The following is a 21,160-nucleotide window of genomic DNA, read 5'->3' as shown; positions in this document are numbered from 1 at the left end:
CGGTCCGCTCGCCTTTGGACCTCGAATGTGTCGAAGCGAGTGGCGAGGGCGGCTTGGTCCATGAAGTGATGAGCTTCGAGGGTGTCGAAGCGGGTGGCGATGTTGGCTTCAAGGGAGTCAAACCGGGAGTTGAAATGGGCTCGATCTTACCGCTGGTTCCCCTCCAATACGTCCAACCGGGCATAGATCGATTGGAAGTCGGGGTTGGGAGGTGGGCTAAAGTTGAGGCCAAAGTCCGAGTCCAACTCGTCGTCCTCTGGTTATTGTCCCGCCCCCGAACTTTCACCCAGACCGGAGGGACGACGTTTAAGGGTTTGGAATACATTCTTATCCAATGGGCAGGGGTCATAGTAGGGAAGACGATCAAGGGTGTCGGTGCCAAGGGCAGAGGCGGCATAGATGGTAATCAAGTGCCCCAACCCGAGTTTGGCACGCTTCCGGGAAGGCATTTGGTGGAGCATGGTGGCAACAGGTAGGAGAGATTGAAAGTAAGGTCGTTCTCGCAACAATAAAGGGCAAAAAGCTCGAGCTTGTTGACCTTGTTGGCCTCGGATTTCCATGAGAAGTAGTAGTTGATGAAGCGATGGAGGAGGTAGAGGACCTGATCGCGGATGCTATCCGTGTGAAGGTTGGAGACATCATAAGTGTCCGACCCGGTTATGGTTTTCCAGAATTTATGGGCAGAGGCATCGGCGGGCCAATGGGTGATGCCGGCATCCGTTTGCATGGTGAAATGGGTGCGGATCCAAGCCGTGTCGATGGAATAGGGTCGGTTTTGAAGGCAAAAGGTGAGGAGCACGGAACCGGGGACACCATTGGAAGTGAGGGAAGTGTAGAATTCCTGGAACCACAAAGGGCACATACGGTGGCGTGCATAAAAAAGGTCGTGCCATCCAAGGGTACGAAGGCGATCCTCGAAAGCACGACCAAGATCATAATGATCGAGCGCGCTGAGGTTGATGTAGGGGAGAGCCATGACGGTGGAAGAGGAGATAGTTTGGTAGGTGATTGCCTCCCCTTCAGTGAGAATGTGAAAGGGGGCGCGGTATTGGCGGGTGAGAGGTGGTGTCTCCTCTCGTTCGGGTGGGGGTGGTGATTGTGTTTGGTTGGAACGGGAAGAGCGGTCCCGAGTGGACCGCGGGGGACGGATATCGGCGGGTCACTTACTTCGGGTCATGGTGAGAGTTAAGTGGGGAGAGTAGATGGAAAAATGGAGTGGATGTGAGGGAGAAAGGGGAAAGAAATAGGGGGTTTAAATAGGGAGGAGGCTGGGAATCCAAGGGTTTTTCGGATTCCCAGGGGGGTACGCGTGGCGTGAAGGGGCCACGCCACGCGTATCCCACCTCCTGACCGATTTTGGTCCAAAAAGGCCAAGGCACGCGGGGCGTGCATGGGAGCACGCCATGCATACTTTGGTCTCTGACCGAAAAGGAGCGGAAGGATGGGTAGTACGTGGGGCGTGCATGGGGGTACGCCCCGCGTAGAAGACGGAAGTTGAATAATTTTTGCCGTTTTGTTAAAGATGTTTTTAATTTTTATGAGTTTTGATGGTTTTTAATTTTTTATGGGTTTTAATGAGTAATTAAGGTGGTGATTAAATGAAAAATTAATGATGGAGGGAGGTTAATTTATTTTTGAATTTGAAATCAAAGGAAGTGATTGGGGGGAGAAGAGGTGAAGTGGAAAAATGGAGAAGGAAATGGGGAAATGGGGAAAGTGATGTGAGTGGTGGAAGAGAGAGGTAGAGTGTTAGAGTGGTGGATAGGGGGATAGGGTGTCATGGGGAGTTGATTTTCGCAACTCCCCATGGACACGCGGGGCGTAGCATGGGGCATGCCCCGCGTAACCCTTTATTTTCAAGGAAGTTAGGGAACCAAAAGGGACGCGGGGCGTGGTATAGGGTATGCCCCGCGTAACGTGCTTTTTAGCACCAAAAATTAAGCAGCAGCTCATCTACGCGGGGCGTAACGGTGTATACGCTCCGCGCAGATGTTTGGATTAAAAATGGGATGTTTTTTTTTGTATTGTGGGTTTTATGATTTTTTACGTTTTGGTGTGTTTTTAAAATTTACGAAACGAGAAAACCGCAAGAAAACGAAAACAATTGGAAAGAAGATGAAAATACACATGAAGAAAAATAAAATTAATTTGAAAAACGTATATGATACATATAGACAAAAGGTTTGGAAAATGCAAACCGGGGCTACATTTATAGTCGGAGTAGCTCGACTTTCTCGGCGGGTGTGCTTATTGCAAGATATCCGAACCGGAGCCCGATGGTTCCGAGTTGTGACTGTTAAGAAGAGTTATTGCTTGCCCGGATTCTCTATTCTTAGCCCGCTGGTTTTGCTCGGTATTGGTCGGGAGAGTTCCTAGATGTCTCTCCTGTTGTTGTCGGTTTAAATAAGTCATTTGGTGACTTAAATCCCTGCAAAACACTTCATTATCGGCAAGACGGGTTAGAATGTCCTTTAACAAGGAAGTTACCGATTGGCCTTGCACGTTGTTGGGAGGTTGGGCGTTCTGACCGCCGGGGGCGCTTTTGGATTGCCCTAGCCCGTGCTCCCTATATTCTTGGTGGAACTTGGGTGGGGGCCTCAATACGTTATTGTTATTACCGTATGACAGATTATGATGTTGGTATCGAGGTCTCCACCCATTATCATTATTATTGTGGTGGTTAGGATAGGAGTTTGAGTTAGAGTTGTACCTTTGGTTACCTCCTACGTAACTTACGTTCTCGGTATCACCGATAAAAGGGGTGCCGGTTGTAGACACCGAGTCGGAGGACCTGTGACGAAGACCTGTAACAAGACAGTTGAAGCGGTTGGTTCCGGGAGTTTTAAAGCAAAAAAAATATAATAAAAAAACGAGAGGTCAGTAGGAGTTGCGGTCGTCGAGTGGACGGCTCGCGAGTGCTCACCGACGTGGTGCGAGCGCCTAGCAGCAGTCGACGCGCGCCCGACGACAGTTGGATGCGCGCCCAACAGCGCGGGGCGCACGCCCGACGGTCGCTGGGCACGCCCGTCCGACAGCCGTTGGGCAAGCGCCCAACGTCCGTTGGGCGCAGGTTGGGCGAACGCCCAACGCCTGTTGGGCGCGCGCCCAACAGAAGTTGGGCGTACGCCCAACGCAAGTTGGGCATAGGCCCAAAATTTTTTGGGATCCGTGCCTATAAAAGGCACGGATCCCCATGCATTGAGGAGGGGGAATTTTTGGAGCTTCTCACTCTAAAACATTTTTTAGAGAGAGAAAGTTATTTTTTTTTGGGAAAAAACATTTTTTTTCCTAAAAAATCCGAATTTCCTAAAAGTTAAAATTTTACCAAAAACAAAAAAAACACCGGAAAATCACGATTCGTGGAATCAACCGACTTCAACAGTCAATACCGATCTTGAGGTATTATCCGAGGACTAGACTCGTGTTATTTATTTTAATTATTTTATTTATTTATTTTTAGTCTTTATTTTATTCATTTATTTATCACGTTTATTTATTCTCCCGTATTTATTTAATTCTCGTCCCGTATTAAATAAATGTTCGTTTTGGTTTTGAAATAAAAACCTCGTTTTAACATCCCAATACGAACCGTGATCCGATTCAAAGGTAGTTCGGGATTAAAAAACGTTGTAATTATAAGTTTTTGAAAATATTTCCAAATAACGTTTTGAAATAAAACATCGTTTTAGGAGTCTCCGTTATAGATTATGATCCAATTTGGATAGTTCGGAGGTCCAAAACGATAGAATAGATCTAATTTAGAGTGTTTGAACAAATCTAGATAATATAGGGACTGCTGTTGATATTATCCCTTTTCTGTCTCTAACAGCAGATTAGCGACGGATTTTCCGTCGGTAATCTGCTGGATTCTGAAAATTGCTCTTTTAACCCTCTTTTCTCAACTTTTTGATATTTATACTTGTATATATATATATTTAATTATGTAGCCTATTCATAAAAATTATTTTTGAGTCCTATAACCCTTAAATACGTATTGTATAGCTTATATTTCACATTGGGAATTTAATCCATTTTGATTTGGTTTTGTAAAGCATTATATTTGTATATATATATATATATATATAGTTTTTGGCTCATTTAAGCTATATTAGCTATTATTTAGAGTTGAAGTTGTTTTTTATATATTTATTATGTAAAACTATTTTGAGATAAATGTTATTTTCTATTTATGGATTTTGCCCATTATTTTCATATGTTTTTTGTAGGATAAAAATGTATTATACTTAGTATTTTGTATTATCATTATTATGCATATATTTAGTATCTTTTAAACCATATCCTTATTTTTAGATAAAAAAATATATATATGTATATATGTATATTCACCTCATTTTTTGGACTTTAATGTACATATTTCAAGTTTGTTTTACTTGGTGAACTTTGGGGGATTTAAATGGTTCATTCTTGTACATATATTCAAGTAAGGTTCAATTGAGTGGAAATGGGAAATAAATCATAAAAAAGAGAGTTTAATTTGCTTATTTAAACTTAATTTGTTAAGAAATTCCTAAGGTAAATAAAAGGCTTTCTTATCACTTTAAACCGTTTCCTAAAGCATCACGTGTTAAAACCTTAATTCGTTCCAACGACGGATTAAGCGAACCTTGTAATTAAAATTGCTTTTGTGAATAATGAAGTTTTGAATTGTTTTCCTAACTAAATGGTTTTTGTACAAAATAAATTGACTTGTATGCTTAATCACGCTTTTAGATTAAAAATGTTTGCTCAACGTTTTCAAACGCTCGAGTCGTTCCAACGGCGATTCGAGTTAACGTCATTAACGGGGTTTTGAAATGTGCCTAAATCGTTTCAACGGCGATTAAGGTACGAACCATGTAAATAAACTCGTTTTTGGGGAATGAGATTAGCTTAGAGTTAGTGTATAGTCTAAAGCATAAATCACACTGTGAATAAATCAATTCTTTCTTCTCCCCCTCTCTCCCCTATATACTTTAAATTTATGCAAAATGGGTGATTCTTTACTAAAATGGCTTTCGAATAATATGCTCAAAACGGTTTTCAAAGCGAGAAAGAAAAGGTTTCAAATGAATTTTACACTTAAAGAAATATGCGATTAGTCCGTTATCGCCTAACACGCTGAGTAGGAGGCCGGTGGTTCATAACCGGGCGATGTCGGGGTGCCTAGTAGCCTTTCTCCGGAAAGGAACTAGCCTTCTCGGCTCGTACCTAAGTTTCCCGAACCCTCACCGGTCTCCCGCAATAGATCGGTGTTCATTTTCCCATTCGTGGATGGCGACTCGTCCATACTCCGAGCTCCGGTCCTGCCGAGCAGCTTGATTCCATGATTGGTTGCTTTCGGCCAGGCGAGGCCGTTCGGCACCTTGTCTAACAAGTGGCGACTCTGCTGGGGAAGCGAGAAATTTGATTCCGGAAGGTGTGTATTAAGCCCTTAACGGGGACGGATCGTATTATTTCTTTTCGTATGCATTCATAAGCATTATTGCAAACCTTTTGTGTAATTTCCGTGAAACGTCTAGCGAGAGTCCATTCGTCGCTCGAAAGAGGCTAGTGTAAGTTCCCCCTTACAGTAAGGCGCCAAAGGGTCCCCATCCATTCGTTAGGGGCGAATTTGTGCGGTCCTGTGAGGTCCCGCGATCAGCCGTGTCAGCATATAGTAGCCTTAGAAGTTGCCATAGGATTACCCGTTACTATTTTTGATGTGTTAAATGAATCAGTTCGTGTTTTCAAATTGCCATAATACGTGTCTAATCCTAAAATATGTAAAGAAAATGAAACGGTACGTTAATATATACTCTTAAACCGATATACAAACTACCCCAAAACATCGAAACGATTCAAACTAAAGACGACTTAGTCATCTCGTATGAATGAACTTGTGCGACCCGCCTGGTCCCTTTCCGTGTCCCGAAGAAGGCACATGTTCAGGAAATACGTTATGACGTAAGCACGTATTAATACGAATTGGTTTTGGTATTACGAACAGTTATATCTCGATTCAAAAGACTATATTAACGATAGCCATTATTCACATTCTTTAGATACGTTTGGATGAAACGAGATTATGACAAAACAAAAATAAAGAACATTTCTGTTTCGAATGACCCCCGTTGTAACGTAAAGAGTTTCATAAACGTGGCCCGTCCCTTCGGAATGAAAAATAAACTCTTACGTTACGCCTTGGGTTGTTCTTAAGAGAAATGGGTGTATCCGCGAAGGTGACTAAGAAAATAAAAGCAAAAATAAACAAACGACCAAAATCAGTCCGTATCTACGACGTATATCAATCCTGTGAGTAGTTAAAGAAAATGAACCATTGTCGTTAAATACGTGCCTCAAACTGGTATATACGCCGTTTAAAATCACGAAGCCGAATTAAGCTAAAAACCCGCATTATCGCACCATATGGACGAGACTGTGGGTTTGACTAATGGCTCGATCATTTCGACCGTTACCAAGACCACAAGAAATATGGCCCGATTTGCGTGTTGGCTCAATTCGTGCCCAAATGAAAAAGAACGGTAATATCCCTGCTTCGAATAAGCATGCAATTCAACGAAACGTTGATTTTCTATAAGCACGCTAGGATGATATATCCCGTAAATTGGAAGAAATAAAAACTTGTTGTTAGCCGAAAGATTACCGTGCGCTCAAATAAGACTCGCCGTCTTATCACGTAGCCAAAATGAGCAAGCGGATTCTTGACGCTAAAAACAAACTTAACGTGATGAGTCCGTTCTCTAAAATAAAAATCCAAAAAGTGATTTCATCATTAAACAAACACATGGTTGCGTCTCTCGATAGATCCAAAAGATCTCGTCGTAATCCAAAAATCGAGACACGAACCCACGCGAATAAAAGGGAACGAGTCATTGTCAATAACGAACGATTGAACCAGAAGAATAACTCGTACCACGTCTAAAAACCGAGATGCGTTCAAAGGGTGTCAAAACCAGAACTGATGCATCTCGTAAAATAACGAGGGACGAGTTACTCTGAAAGGACAATCCAATTTGGTCGATATCTTAGTCACTGAACGTTGATGCGTCAAAACGAACTGTATTGTCTGATGGATGATTTACTTTTCTGCAATAATCGACGACATCACGCGTCCCCTGGACCGCAATATGAGCCCCAAACCAAAATCCTAAGAAAGAGACTGAGACCATCGAGTGTGTGGAGGAATAAAGGTGGAAGAGAGATGCTGTGATACGTGTAATTAGACTGACGTTCGTTCTTCTTATCTTATATATCTGTAAATAAATAAACGCACACACCACGAATCATGCATATAAAATCAAGCATACATACTAATGGATGCCGTTCGTGCAGACTTCATCATTAAGCGGTTGTGGTTTTGCGAGAGTAACCGGCTAGTCAGGCAGTTTGATCAGCTACAGATTGACAATTCCGAATCGGCAGTTGTGGCTTCTGAATCATCTTCGCCCGAGTATACTCAGTCTTCTGCCAGTATGTCTGCGACCGACGAAAAAGTGGCCGAATTAGAAAATTCTGTGAACAACATTAATGATCAGTTGGCCGGAATTTTGGCCCAGCTAGCTGAGCTGGCATTGAAGGATAACAAGAGTGGTAGTAAGCGCGCTGAGAATGAAGTAAACACTGGCCCCCGCTTTGGGAACGAGGATGACTATCAGGATTATATCCAGAAACAACTTGAGAAAGAGAAGGCTAAGGAAGAGGAGTGGAAGCAGCACATCACTCAAGAAGTGCAGGATCTGCGTGGGGGAAGTTTCGGGAGTCAAGACTTTTATAATTTGAAGAACTGTTTATCGGCAACGGCTTTGCCCTTGAAATTCCGGCTCCCGGACATGAAGAAGTTCGATGGAACTGGGGATCCCACGGCTCACATGAATCAGTATGTTGCAGTAATGAAGCACACGATCCTAACTGAGGATCAAGTCCTGGGACTATTCAATACCTATCTGGAGGGAGCTGCCCTCGTATGGTTTCATGCGTTGCCGCTGGGGACGAAGAGAGATTGGAAGGAGTTGGCAAAATCATTTATCGCTCAGTATAGTTTCAACACTATGCTTGAGGTTACTCTGAAGGAGCTAGAGAGCACTAAGCAACAGACTGGGGAATCTTTTTCCGATTTTGTGAGGAGATGGAGGGCCAAGGCCGCAGTTATGAAACAGAAGCCGCTTGAGCAGGATCAGATCCGAATGGTAATTGGCAACACATTGCCATACATTAAGAATGAGCTGCGGTATATGCCTTTTACCGATTTTAATCAGATGTATAGTTGCGCCTTGACAGTCGAGGGGGACGGAGAGCCGAAGAGAGCTTATACCAAGTGGATAAAGTCTGGATATGGTGCCGGAGGGCCAAGCGCGAGTACAGAGTCGGCTGCGGTGAAAGTGCTTGATCTTAATGCTATCGAGAAGAGGCAGTTCGCCAAGTTTGATCAGACCTACGCAAAAGTTTTCGAACGATTACAGAAGAAGGGGTTGTTGAAAGCCCTCACTCATTATAACAAGGCACCGCCTGCTCCGCAGATACAAGCTAGGGGATACTGCGAGTTCCACAGTAATTATGGGCACACTATTGAGAACTGCGAGAGACTGAAACACGAGATTCATGATTTGATTGAGGAAAAGAAGATAGCTGATCCTTCGTCAGCGAACCCTTCCACTAGGCGTAATCCATTGCCTAACCATAGGGTAAGCATGATCGGGTCTGGGCTCGGAGCAAGATTAGTCATGGAATCCTTCGAGGAAAATGAAGAGGAGTTGTTGGACTCCGATGAGAAGAGTAATGTTGGAAATGGTTTATATGTGTCCTTCCTTGGCAAGGAGCATGAGGGTGAACCGATGGATGAAGGGTTAGACGGTGGAGCACCGTATGATGAAGATAGTGCTGAAGAGACCGGGGAAGGGTCGTCTCAAACTATTGTGCCAGAATTGAGTCTATTCAGTGGAGGAGAGAATCCAGATGTGCACTTGCATGAGTATATGCATGATATGTTTGTTGAATCCTTTGGGGTGGATGAGATTGCTCGGTGGTTCCACCATTCGTTAATTGGCGAGCCTTTGGGATGGTTCCACTCTTTGCCTGACTCCTGCAAGCATGATTGGGAACAGTTGTCCGATTTATTCCTAGAGAAGTACAAGAAAGCTAAATATAAGACTGCGGAGTGTTTTGCGCTCCAAATTGGGCCTATTAAGCGTCTGTTGCCAGCTGTCAGTAAATACAACGGCAACAAAGATCCAATGGAGCACCTTCACTTCTACTTGTCAGCCATGGGGCCGTTGGGTTTTAAAGAAGAAGAGATCACCAGTCTGTTTTGCAATTCACTGATGGGGGAGCCGCTGATGTGGTATATGTCTCTCCCGATGCATATCAAGTGCGATTGGGCCGCGATGACCAAGAGGTTCATTAAGGAATATACAGTATGGATGCTTACGGAGCAAACCCCGGACTCACCCTCTTATGAAACACCTGAAGCGGTGTTAGCAATGTCCAAGTATGGCAGATATCGGGATCCCGTTGAGCATGCAAGGCTGTTCCGCAACCATATGTATGACGCTGGGTTCCCTCAATGTGAATTACATGAACATTTCCCAGAAACTCTCTCGGGAGAAGCCTTGTTGTGGCATCAAGGGTTGTCAGAAGAAGAAATGGGTCATTGGATACCTCTTTGTGATGCGTTTGTGTCGAGGTATGAGATGTATGTTCCATGGACGGGATCCCTGGAAGATCTGGATAGGATCAGGCAATTCCCAGAGGAACCGTTTGTGGATTACGCTAGGAGGTGGAGGTATCGCTACGAGCAGTGTCATGAAATGATGAGTGATAAGGTGCAGCTCATGTGCATACAGAGAGGCGCTATTCCGATGGAGGCAAGAAGGATGAGCAGAGTGTCCCTCAGGGATTATGAGGAGTTGATAGGCTGGGCCATGTATGGATCGGCGAATCCCTTTTATTTGAACTCAAACGTCCCTCATGTAATGGATCTGATGGTTGTGGACATTTGGGAGAGTTCCTCGGAGGAGGAGGATGTCGATCAGAGAATTCCTATCAATATCTGGGATGAATCTGATGACGAGCCGGAGATTGCCGTTATGACAAGATCAGGTCGAGTGGCCGAGGGGAAAGTACCCATGGTGGAAACAGAGATAGGGGAAGGATCGGCTCCCAAGCCAGATGACCAAGTCCTCGAGCAGTTGAAGAAAACACAAGCTAAGTCTACGGTGTGGGAAGTCCTATGCCCTTCCAAGTACCACCGTGAGAATCTGATGAAGGAGCTGCAGAATTTGGTCATTTCTACCGATACTGAGCCAGCAGCGTTAGTGGGAGCGATTATGGCCCGGAAGAAGACTGAAATCACTTTCACCGACGAAGATCTCCCAGAGGAGGGTAAGGCGCACAACAAGCCTTTATACATCCGAGCTGAAATTAATGGGAAGAAGACTAGCTGTGTGATGGTTGATGATGGATCGGCCATTAATGTTTGCCCGCTGAAACTTTTGTCCAAGTTGGGAGTGGAAAGAGGGGACTTGACTACCTCGGAAACCGTGATTCGAGCCTACGATGATAGCCGCAGGCACATTGAAGGAGTCTTTAAAGCCAAGCTGAAGGTAGGACCGCATGAGGAAGAAACTGAGTTCACTGTGCTGGATATACCGGTGACCTTTGCTGTGTTGTTGGGACGCCCATGGTTCCATAAGTTAGGAGGTGTGCCCTCCACGCTCCACCAAATGATCAAATTCCCCTTCGGGGAGGAGATAGTGACGATCAGAGTTGAGAAATTGAGTTCAGTGGCGGCGTTGGGAATTGAGCCTCAGCTTTTCTCCGGATTCTAAGTTTCAGGGATATACGAGTCTAGCATGACCGCCGATGTGGTGAAGATGATGAAAGGGGGTTTCATCCCCGGTATGGGCTTAGGAGTACACCATCAAGGGTTGCCGGAATCTCCGGACTTCAAGAGTCAGAAAACCCGGAGGGGTTTGGGATATGAGCTGGGAGGTCCATCCAACACAGGCAGCGAAGAAAAAGTGGGCCTAAAGAAATATTTTGTGAATGAGGGCCACGGGAAGGTTTATTCTGGAACTCCCGAGTCATGGACTAGCGCCGAAGGAAAGATTCTGCCGGGTTTTGAGATCTTCAATGATGTTACCGACTGGGGAAAAGGAAAGGCAAGCTGCTTCATAGAGGAGATCATGATGTTGGATCTGAATGCCGTGGAGCAAGTTATCACCGCAGAAGCAACTGTGGGAGCGGTGGATGAACCAAGCACCTCCAAGGCCTATGAGAACCCCGAGAACCCCGATGATGATAATTGTATTACTGCTTTGTTTGAATCCGATGATGTACTCACCAAAACTATCAATGAAATGAATTCTGATTTTGCTTACTTGCTTGATGTTGATCGTGATCATTCCATGCATTCTCATTCATATAACATGCCTACATTTGAAATCAATACAATAGAAATGTCAACTTTCAATCTTGGCACGGATGAAAATCCTAAACTTATACAAATTGCTCAAGAATTAACTATTGAAGAGAGGAAAGAATTTGAGAGAATAATTAAAAAATATGAAATAGTGTTTGCTTGGACATACGAAGACATGCCAGGAATCGATAAATCCATAGTAGCTCACCGTATTCCAACATATCCCGATGCTAAGCACGTGAAACAGAAGCTCCGTCACATGAGGCTAGAATGGGCAGATAAGATCAGAGAAGAGGTGAAGAAACAGTTAGAGGCAGGTTTCATCGAAGTAATTGACTATCCTCCGTGGGCCGCAAATGTAGTGCCAATCGCAAAGAAAGATGGAAAAGTGAGAATGTGCGTTGATTACAGAGATCTTAACAAGGCGTGCCCCAAAGATGAGTTTGCGTTGCCTCATATCGACGTTTTGATTGACAGTGCAGCATCCAGTGTCTTACATACGAATGTGGATGGTTTCATGGGCTACATGCAAGTTCAGATGGCCGAGAAACACAAAGCGAAGACTTCATTCACTACTGAGTGGGGAACTTATTGCTATAGAGTTATGCCGCTTGGTTTGAAAAATGCCGGGGCAACTTATCAGCGAATGGCTACGGCACTGTTCCACGATATGATACACAAAGAAGTGGAGGTTTACGTGGATTTTACGGTCCACGATATGGTCAAATCGGATACCAGGGAGGGGCATTTCGCGGCACTTGAGAAATTTTTGGCCCGAATTGCAGAATTCAAGCTAAGGTCAAACCCGAAGAAATGCTTCTTTGGCGTTTCATCGGGGGAAATCTTAGGCTATGTGATCAGTAACAAGGGAATTGAGGTAGATCCCGACAAAGTGAAGGCCATACGAGAAATGCCGGCACCAAAGAATGAGAAAGAAGTGAGAGGATTTCTGGGACAGGTTCAGTATATCAGTCGGTTCATAGCAAGACTCACTGCGATTTGCGAGCCGATCTTTAAGCTGCTACGGAAAGATCAACCCACGGTTTGGAATGATAAGTGCCAGCAAGCATTAGAGAGTGTCCGGAACTATTTGTCGAATCCACCGGTTCTGAGACCGCCTAAACTTGGAAAACCGCTTCTCCTCTATGTAGCAATCGAGGAGCGATCTATTGGGGCAATGCTGGCCCAGGAAGGGGACACCGGTGTGGAGCACGCGGTGTATTATCTGAGTAAGAAGTTCTTGGAATACGAGCTTAAGTATAACATGATCGAAAAGACGTGCGTGGCAGTAGTATGGCTAACAAAGAAGCTGCGGCACTATTTTCAGTCTTACAAGGTGATCATTATATCCCGGATGGATCCCGTGAAGTATCTGTATCGAACTCCATCTCTAACTGGGAAGCTGGCCCGATGGTTGTTGTTATTATCAGAGTTCGACATCAAATATATGATGAAGAAGGTTATTAAAGGGAGTGCCGTAGCATAATTTTTAGCCAATCAACCTCTAACTACGGAAGAGGAAGAGATAAACTATGATTTCCCCGATGAGCACTTGAACGTAGTAGAAGTTATACCGTGGAAAATGTTCTTCGATGGAGCAGTTAACTCGAATGGAGCCGGGGTAGGAGTGCTACTCATCTCACCGGAAGGAGAAAGGATCCCAATGGCGAAGAAGTTATCATTCCCTCTTACTAATAATATGGCCGAGTATGAAGCATGCATCTACGGGTTAGAGTCGCTAGCAGCATTGGGAGCGTCGTATGTCGAAATCTGGGGCAACTCAAAGCTGATCATCGAACAGGCACAAGGAAATTGGGAAGTAAGGGAGGAAAGGTTGCGCCCGTACCTGGACCAGCTAAAAGGGTTGGCACAGAGATTCAACGAGTGTCGCTTTTATCACATCCCTCGAGCGCAGCGGATGCTTTGGCCACTTTGGTGTCAGTATGGGATAATCCACGAAATCTGGCCTCAAAGCCTTTGGTGCTAAAAAGGTCCCACGAACCGTGCTATGAAGACGTAATGTTGTTGGGAGTGGATGAAAAGCCTTGGTATTTCGACATAGTGAACTTCATAAAAAATGGGATGTATCCGGCGGGATCAGAACGTAGGGATCGGGCTGTGATCAGAAGGCTAGCTCAGCAATTTGTTATCCACAACGATCTGCTTTACAAAAGGCACACCGATGGGTTACAATTGAGATGTTTAGATGAGGGAGAAGCCCGTGAAGCGATGGAGTCAGTACACTCGGGAATTTGTGGAGCCCATATGGGGGGAGCGGTGTTAGCAAAGAAAATCATAAGGCAAGGCTTCTATTGGCTCACCATGGAAAGAGATTGCAATGAATATGCGAAGAAGTGCCATGATTGTCAAATCCACGGAGATTACAATCACTTGCCAGCTATGGAACTGCACGTGTTGGCACCCATTTGGCCATTTGCAGCTTGGGGCATTGATATCATCGGTGAGGTGAGGCCTAATACGTCAAATGGACACAAATTCATAGCAGTTGCCATTGATTACTTCACCAAGTGGGTAGAGGCAGAGTCGTTTGGCAAGTTAGGGTCTAAGCAGATGAGGAAGTTTATCGAAAAGCACTTGATCACCAGGTTCAGAGTGCCTCATCACATGATCACGGATAATGGGGTCCAGTTTCAGGGAGAGGTGAGAAGTCTCTTCCAAGAGTACGGTATTGAGCATCATAGATCTTCTCTATATCGCCCACAAGCTAATGGCGCAGTAGAGGCGGCTAATAAGAACCTTAAAAGGATTCTCGTAAAGACAGTAGAATCGCACCGGAATTGGCACGAGCAGCTTCCACTCGCTTTATGGGCTTATTGGACGACGGTTAGAACGTCAACTGGGGCAACGCGTTCTCCTTGGTATATGGGGCCGAAGCCGTCCTCCCAATTGAGATTGAAAAGCGATCGTTAAGAATCGCAGTAGAAGCAGAGATTCCCGTGACGGAATGGGTGAAGAAGCGATATGAGCAGTTAGCATTGGTGGATGAGAAAAGGACGGAGGCCCTTTACCATGTGCAGTTATATTAGAGAAGGATGGCCCGAGCCTTCAACAAAAAGGTCAAGGCCAGCCCTATCAAAGAAGGGGACCTGGTGCTGAAACAGATCCGAATGACGCACACCGACCCTAGGGGTAAGTTCAGGCCAAACTGGGAAGGACCATTCCTCGTGAAGAAAATCCTAAGCAAAGGGGCAGTGAAGCTTACTACTATGGACGGCATGGAGTTCTCCGAACCTACCAATCTGGATAGGCTTAAGAAATACTTTTCGTAAAAAAAAAGAAAAAAAGAAATGAAAATTCCCGATAGGTTGAAAACCCGCAAAGGGCGACCTATGCAACAATAAGGGACATCCCAATGGGTGAAAACCCGAAAGGGCACTCATTTGAAAATTCTGGGATAGTAAAAGGAGAGATGAAAAATCGCTGGGATCTGAAAACCGAAAAAAGGCGGGTCCTGGTAACAGTGGTTATATTTTGAGCAATTATGAAAATAATGTATAAGCGGCTAAGTATTTCTATTGTTTGTAAATAAATAAAGGCATGAATATATTTGAAGAGGATGATTGGAATCATTACAATCTACTGAATGCATTGTATTATGAATCATGAGTTATACATTTCCTACCTCTTTCACATAAAAAGCCTACGTCCTATCCACCCCTCTCCCTATATACAAACTATACATCGGGGTAATACTAATGAAGAAACTGCAAATAATGAGCCTAATGAGGAGGAAAATCCCAAAAGTCCTCAAAGTCCCTCAGATGAGAAGCCCGCTCCGAAGATAAGGCCTCCTCGGCAACCCGACGACCCTCCTCGGTGGCAAGGCGCCCCGCGGTCTCCACTCGCGTCCTCTCCTCTGCAGCAAGACGCCCCTCAGTCTCAACTCGCACCCTCTCCGACCAATGAGCATCTCTCTCGAGATAGACATGCCCGACTCTAGCGTCGGCATCCCGCTGCGACTCACTGAACCGCTGCTCATTTGCATGAAGATCACTCTGCAAATAAATATATATATATATATATATATATATATATATATCATACATACATATGTGCATCACACGCATACATTTCACTACACTATTACAGAATAAGAATACTCACCAAGACACGTAGAGTGAGCTGCTCTCTGAAATAACCGGACAATCCCATATAATCAGTACACGTCTCCCTCGAAGTATGGAGGGCATCAGGGGGATCGAACGACATCCTCGAGGTAAAAACCGAAGGGGATGTCTCGATGCCGGAGTAGGCCACATCCGCCTCACCGTAATGAATCACTGGAAAATCTCTCCCTGGGATCGGGAAGGGGGTGCCAAGGCAAAGCCGCTCTGGTCGGGCAATGCCCGAGGACTCGCCCGTATAATAGGAAGGCTCGCTCGTAGGCGTCTGGGCCCGAGCACCGTAAAAAAAGTCAGATGTCCGAGCGCTCCTCAAGGAACCCTCCTGCATGTAAAGACACAATAAACATCCCTAACCACCTCGTAAATAAAGAATAAAAAAGTCAAGCACTCACCGGGATCTCCTCACGACCAAAAACCACAGCAACAGCCTCCGCTGAGAACACGTCTGCCCCGGGATCCACGTCCATCGCAACCTCAGGAGGGTCCGCCGGAGTCAATAACTTCGATAAATAGTGGGCGCGACCCCCTACATGGTCCCACACATCTCGAGGGGCAAATCGGCTAGTCAAATCATGACGAATGTCCGACAAAAGCATGGTCCTCACCGCAAACATGGATGCAGGAATCTCACCAGGTGTCCAATGCGAGGCGCTGACCCCAGTGATGCTCCGGTCGCCCAAGTACCATGCCCGCGCACAGGGACCTGTAAGTACGCATTGCTGCCCCTGGATGCGGGTAACGTAAGCGTAATCAGGACCAAAGTCGAGGTCGTCCCATCTAAATCGAATCTGAAAAAAAGAGAAAAGAGAAGAGTCAGGTGTGATCAAACAAAAATCGAGAATAGTTAGAAGGTATTCACCTGTCCTAAGGTCCGCGAGTCGATCCATGCTAGGAATCGCGCCACTGTCCGCCCCTCCTCGGCCTCCAAATCAAAATCACTCCACCGCGCCATGAGTGGAAGTCTAACCACACGCGGCCGGCTCCTGCGGGTGCACGGAAGAATCCGCCTCTTGTAGGCCCAAACCTGCTTGTAGAAACGGATGTCAAAAGCAGAAATCGCGAAAATAATAAGGAGACAAGCCAATGATGGATGACGTACCAGGAGGGCAAAGGTATAACCACCGAAATCCTTGCGCTTCCGGCAAGTCAAATCCAGGAACTTGTATAGAAAAGCCAAGCCGGCTCCTGCCCAATCATAAGACGACACCGCATCCAAATCACGGAAGGCCTGATTTGTGTCATCTCGGCCGCAGAAGTCCCTGCGACTCAGTAATCCGTAGGTAGTAATAAAATTCACCGGGGTGGACTTGACACCCGTATAGACTCCTGGCCCAATCAGAGCAGCTAACTCGGCACGGTCAACCCGGGGATGCACCATGTCAAAGAAGAGGGGAACCGGGATACCGCTACCCGGCAATCCGGTCAGCAAGGAGAAGTCGCGGGGTGAGATCGTCATCTCCCCGAACGAGAAGTGGAAAGTATGGGTCGAGTCTACCCATCTCTCATATAAGGCGCGAAGGCCGAACCGGTCGCACACTCCGTTGGCGTGAGGCAACGCCAGGATAAAAGGCTCGAAGCCCAACTCTCGTACCCGGGCTTTAGCCGCCGGGCTAAGCATGGCATACCAGATATGAATCTCCTCGGTGGTCCCGGAAATACCAATGACCTAGAAGGAACGGAACGGGTAAGGAAAAGGCCAAACTAAAGTCATTACTCCTCGAGAACCTCGTGTCTATGCCTACATCTAATAAAGATTTGTTAACCTGGTTATTCTTTCGGTTATGTTTAAACCTAGAAGTTCCTATCAGTTAGGATCGTTACTTTGTGAGATTTCATTCGTAGGATCATTTGTATAGAATTTAATTGATTCATTATTCTTTGATGTTCCATTCTCCTGCGTGTTTGCAAGGAGGTTAATCCAATTCTGGTTTGGGTTAAAAGCATTTAATCTAGTCGTTTACTTTTTACTATTCACATTTTACTATTCACGTGCACCATTCACGTTTTTACTATTCACGTGTACTATTCACGTTTTTCCTTGCGGTTAGCATGCATCATTCATGTTTTTACTATTCACGTTTTTACTGTTGGCATGCATTGTTCGTATTTTTACTATTCACATGCATATAGTCCCCATTCTTTCGAAAAATAAATAAAACATTGTTCACGTGCACTATTCACGTTTTTCCTTGCGATTAGCATGCATCATTCATGTTTTTACTATTCACGTGCACTATTCACGTTTTCACTATTCACGTTTTTACGGTTGTCATGCATTGTTCGTATTTTTACTATTCACATGCACATAGTCCCCATTCTTTCGAAAAATAAATAAAACATTGTTCACGTGCATAGAAATTCGCGTTTGCTAACTAAAGGTCTTCTAAACGGCTTAGAGGTTAGCATGCAAATGATGTTCAAAATAGGGCTACTAAAGCCTAGAAGTCTGGTCAAAGGATAAAAGAGTAAAGGGGTACTTACCGGATTAATGTTGGTCCGACTCAGATGAGAAGCAGGATGCTGAAAGGGGACCACTCTAGTCAGGTTCTCGAAACCCGCATCCATACCCTTCGTGCCATCGTATTTATCCGAACCCATCACAAGAATGCTCAAAGTTAGAAGCTAGAGAGAGAGAGAGAAGAGAGAGAAGGTGTGGGGTTGAAATGAAACCCCACCACCTTATATAGAAGAAGGGAATGGAATTCCCGTAAATAGCGAAAAAGGTACGACGTGACATAAAGGTAAAAAGTAAATAATTAATTACCAGGTGCACAGACCTCCGATTTGCAGTCCGTTTCAGCCTGCGTTTCTGCCAGGAGGTGACCAATACCCCAAGAATATGACTCTAGACGACAGTCGAAATTTCACAAAACAGTGGCGCCAGTCAAAATACAGACAACAGTCAACAGAAAAATAATTCTTAGTCTGAAGTGTTCCAGACGAAAAGATAAGGACATTCCTATCAAACAACTCAAATACCCGAGACAATAGCTCCAGTGAAAATACAGACGACAGTGTTTTAGAATTCAGAATTGCTAGAAAGAACCTTTTTGCTTTTGAGCCATCTTACCTACGGTCCACGACCGGGGTTGCTTTTGAGCCATCTTACCTACGGTCCACGACCGAGGTTGCTTTTGAGCCATCTTACATACGGTCCACGACCGAGGTAAAAGCAATCTTACCTACGGTCCACGATCGAGGTTGCTTTTGAGCCATCTTACCTACGGTCCACGACCGAGGTTGCTTTTGAGCCATCTTACCTACGGTCCACGATTGAGGTTGCTTTTGAGCCATCTTACCTTCGATCCACAATCAAGGTTGCTTTTGAGCCATCTTACCTACGGTCCACGACCGCGGTATCTTTTGAGCCATCTTACCTTAGGTCCACGACCGAGGTTGCTTTTGAGCCTTCTTACCTTTGGTCCACGACCGAGGTTGCTTTTGAACCATTTTTACCCGCGATCGATTTAGAGACTAGGGTCGCTAGAAAGAGTTGTTTACCCGCGGTCGATTTAGGCTAGGATCCTTAAGAAAAACGTCCGCCGACAGCCGATTCGAAGGCAAGGACGGAGAAGATCGAAGACGAAGCTGGAGCGCGCAGCGCAGAGATCAGGTATTCTTCCTCCTACTCTATACGTGTCTTTTACTTTAATATATTTACATTGCATGTGTTGCGTTAGCAAAAAACGTTTTCAAAACACACACGTCACTGTCAAAATAGGAAAGTAGGGGCAACTGTAGACACCGAGTCGGAGGACCTGTGACGAAGACCTGTAACAAGACGGTTGCAGCGGTTGGTTCCAGGAGTTTTAAAGCAAAAAAATATAATAAAAAAAACGAGAGTTCAGTAGGAGTTGCGGTCGTCGAGTGGACGGCTCGCGAGTGCTCAGCAACGTGGTGCGAGTGCCTAGCGGCAGTCGGCGCGCGCCCGACGACAGTTGGACGCGCGCCCGACAGCGCGGGGCGCACGCCTGACGGCTGCTGGGCGTGCGTGCCCGACAGCCATTGGGCGAGCGCCCAACGACGTAGGGCAAGCGCCCAACGACGTAGGGCAAGCGCCCAACGTAGGTGGGGCGAGCGCCCAACGTCCGTTGGGCGAACGCCCAACCTGCGTTGGACGTCCGCCCAACATTTTGGGCGTAGCCCGACGCCCGTCAGGCTACGCCCAAATTATTTTGGGATCCATACCTATAAAAGGCACGGGTCCCCATGCATTGAGGAGGGGGAATTTTTGGAGCTTCTCACTCTAAAACATTTTTTAGAGAGAGAAAGTTATTTTTTTTGGGAAAAAACATTTTTTTCCCAAAAAATCCGAATTTCCTAAAAGTTAACATTTTATCAAAAACATAAAAAAAACACCGAAAAATCACGATTCGTGGAATCAACCGACTTCAACTGTCAATACCGATCTTGAGGTATTATCCGAGGACTAGACTCGTGTTATTTATTTTATTTATTTTAATTATTTATTTTTATTTTTAGTCTTTATTTTATTTATTTATTTATCACGTTTATTTATTCTCCCGTATTTATTTAATTCTCGTCCCGTATTATATAAATGTTCATTTTGGTTTTAAAATAAAAACCTCGTTTTAACATCCGAATACGAACCGTGATCCTATTCAAAGGTAGTTCGGGATTAAAAAACATTGTAATTATAAGTTTTTGAAAATATTTCCAAATAACGTTTTGAAATAAAACATCGTTTTAGGAGTCTCCGTTATAGACTATGATCCAATTTGGATAGTTCGGAGGTCCAAAACGATAGAATAGATCTAATTTAAAGTGTTTGAACAAATCTGGATAATATAGGGACTGCTGTTGATATTCTCCCTTTTCTGTCACTAACAGCAGATTAGCGACGGATTTTCCGTCGGTAATCTGCTGGAATCCGAAAATTGCTTTTTTAACCCTCTTTTCTCAACTTTTTGATATCTATACTTGTATATATATATTTAATTATGTAGCATATTCATAAAAATTATTTTTGAGTCCTATAACCCTTAAATACGTATTGTATAGCTTATATTTCACATTGGGAATTTAATCCGTTTTGATTTGGTTTTGTAAAGCATTATATTTGTATATATATATATATATATATATATATATATATATATATATATATATATATATATATATATATAGTTTTTGGCTCATTTAAGCTATATTAGCTATTATTTAGAGTGGAAGTTGTTTTTTATATATTTATTATGTAAAACTATTTTGAGATAAATGTTATTTTCTATTTATGGATTTTGCCCATTATTTTCATATGTTTTTTTTGTAGGATAAAAATGTATTATACTTAGTATTTTGTATTATCATTATTATGCATATATTTAGTATCTTTTACTTATCTTTTAAACCATATCCTTATTTTTAGATAAATATATATATATATGTTTATATGTATATTCACTTCATTTTTTGGACTTTAATGTACATATTTCAAGTTTGTTTTACTTGGTGAACTTTGGGGGATTTAAATGGTTCATTCTTGTACATATATTCAAGTAAGGTTCAATTGAATGGAAAGGGGAAATAAATCATAAAAAAAGAGTTTAATTTGCTTATTTAAACTTAATTTGTTAAGAAG

This window comes from Euphorbia lathyris, chromosome 1 (genome assembly GCF_963576675.1).
Source record: "Euphorbia lathyris chromosome 1, ddEupLath1.1, whole genome shotgun sequence".
Classification (NCBI taxonomy): Eukaryota; Viridiplantae; Streptophyta; class Magnoliopsida; order Malpighiales; family Euphorbiaceae; genus Euphorbia; species Euphorbia lathyris.
The sequence above is the reverse complement of the archived record's forward strand: the minus strand, read 5'-3'. Positions refer to the sequence as shown.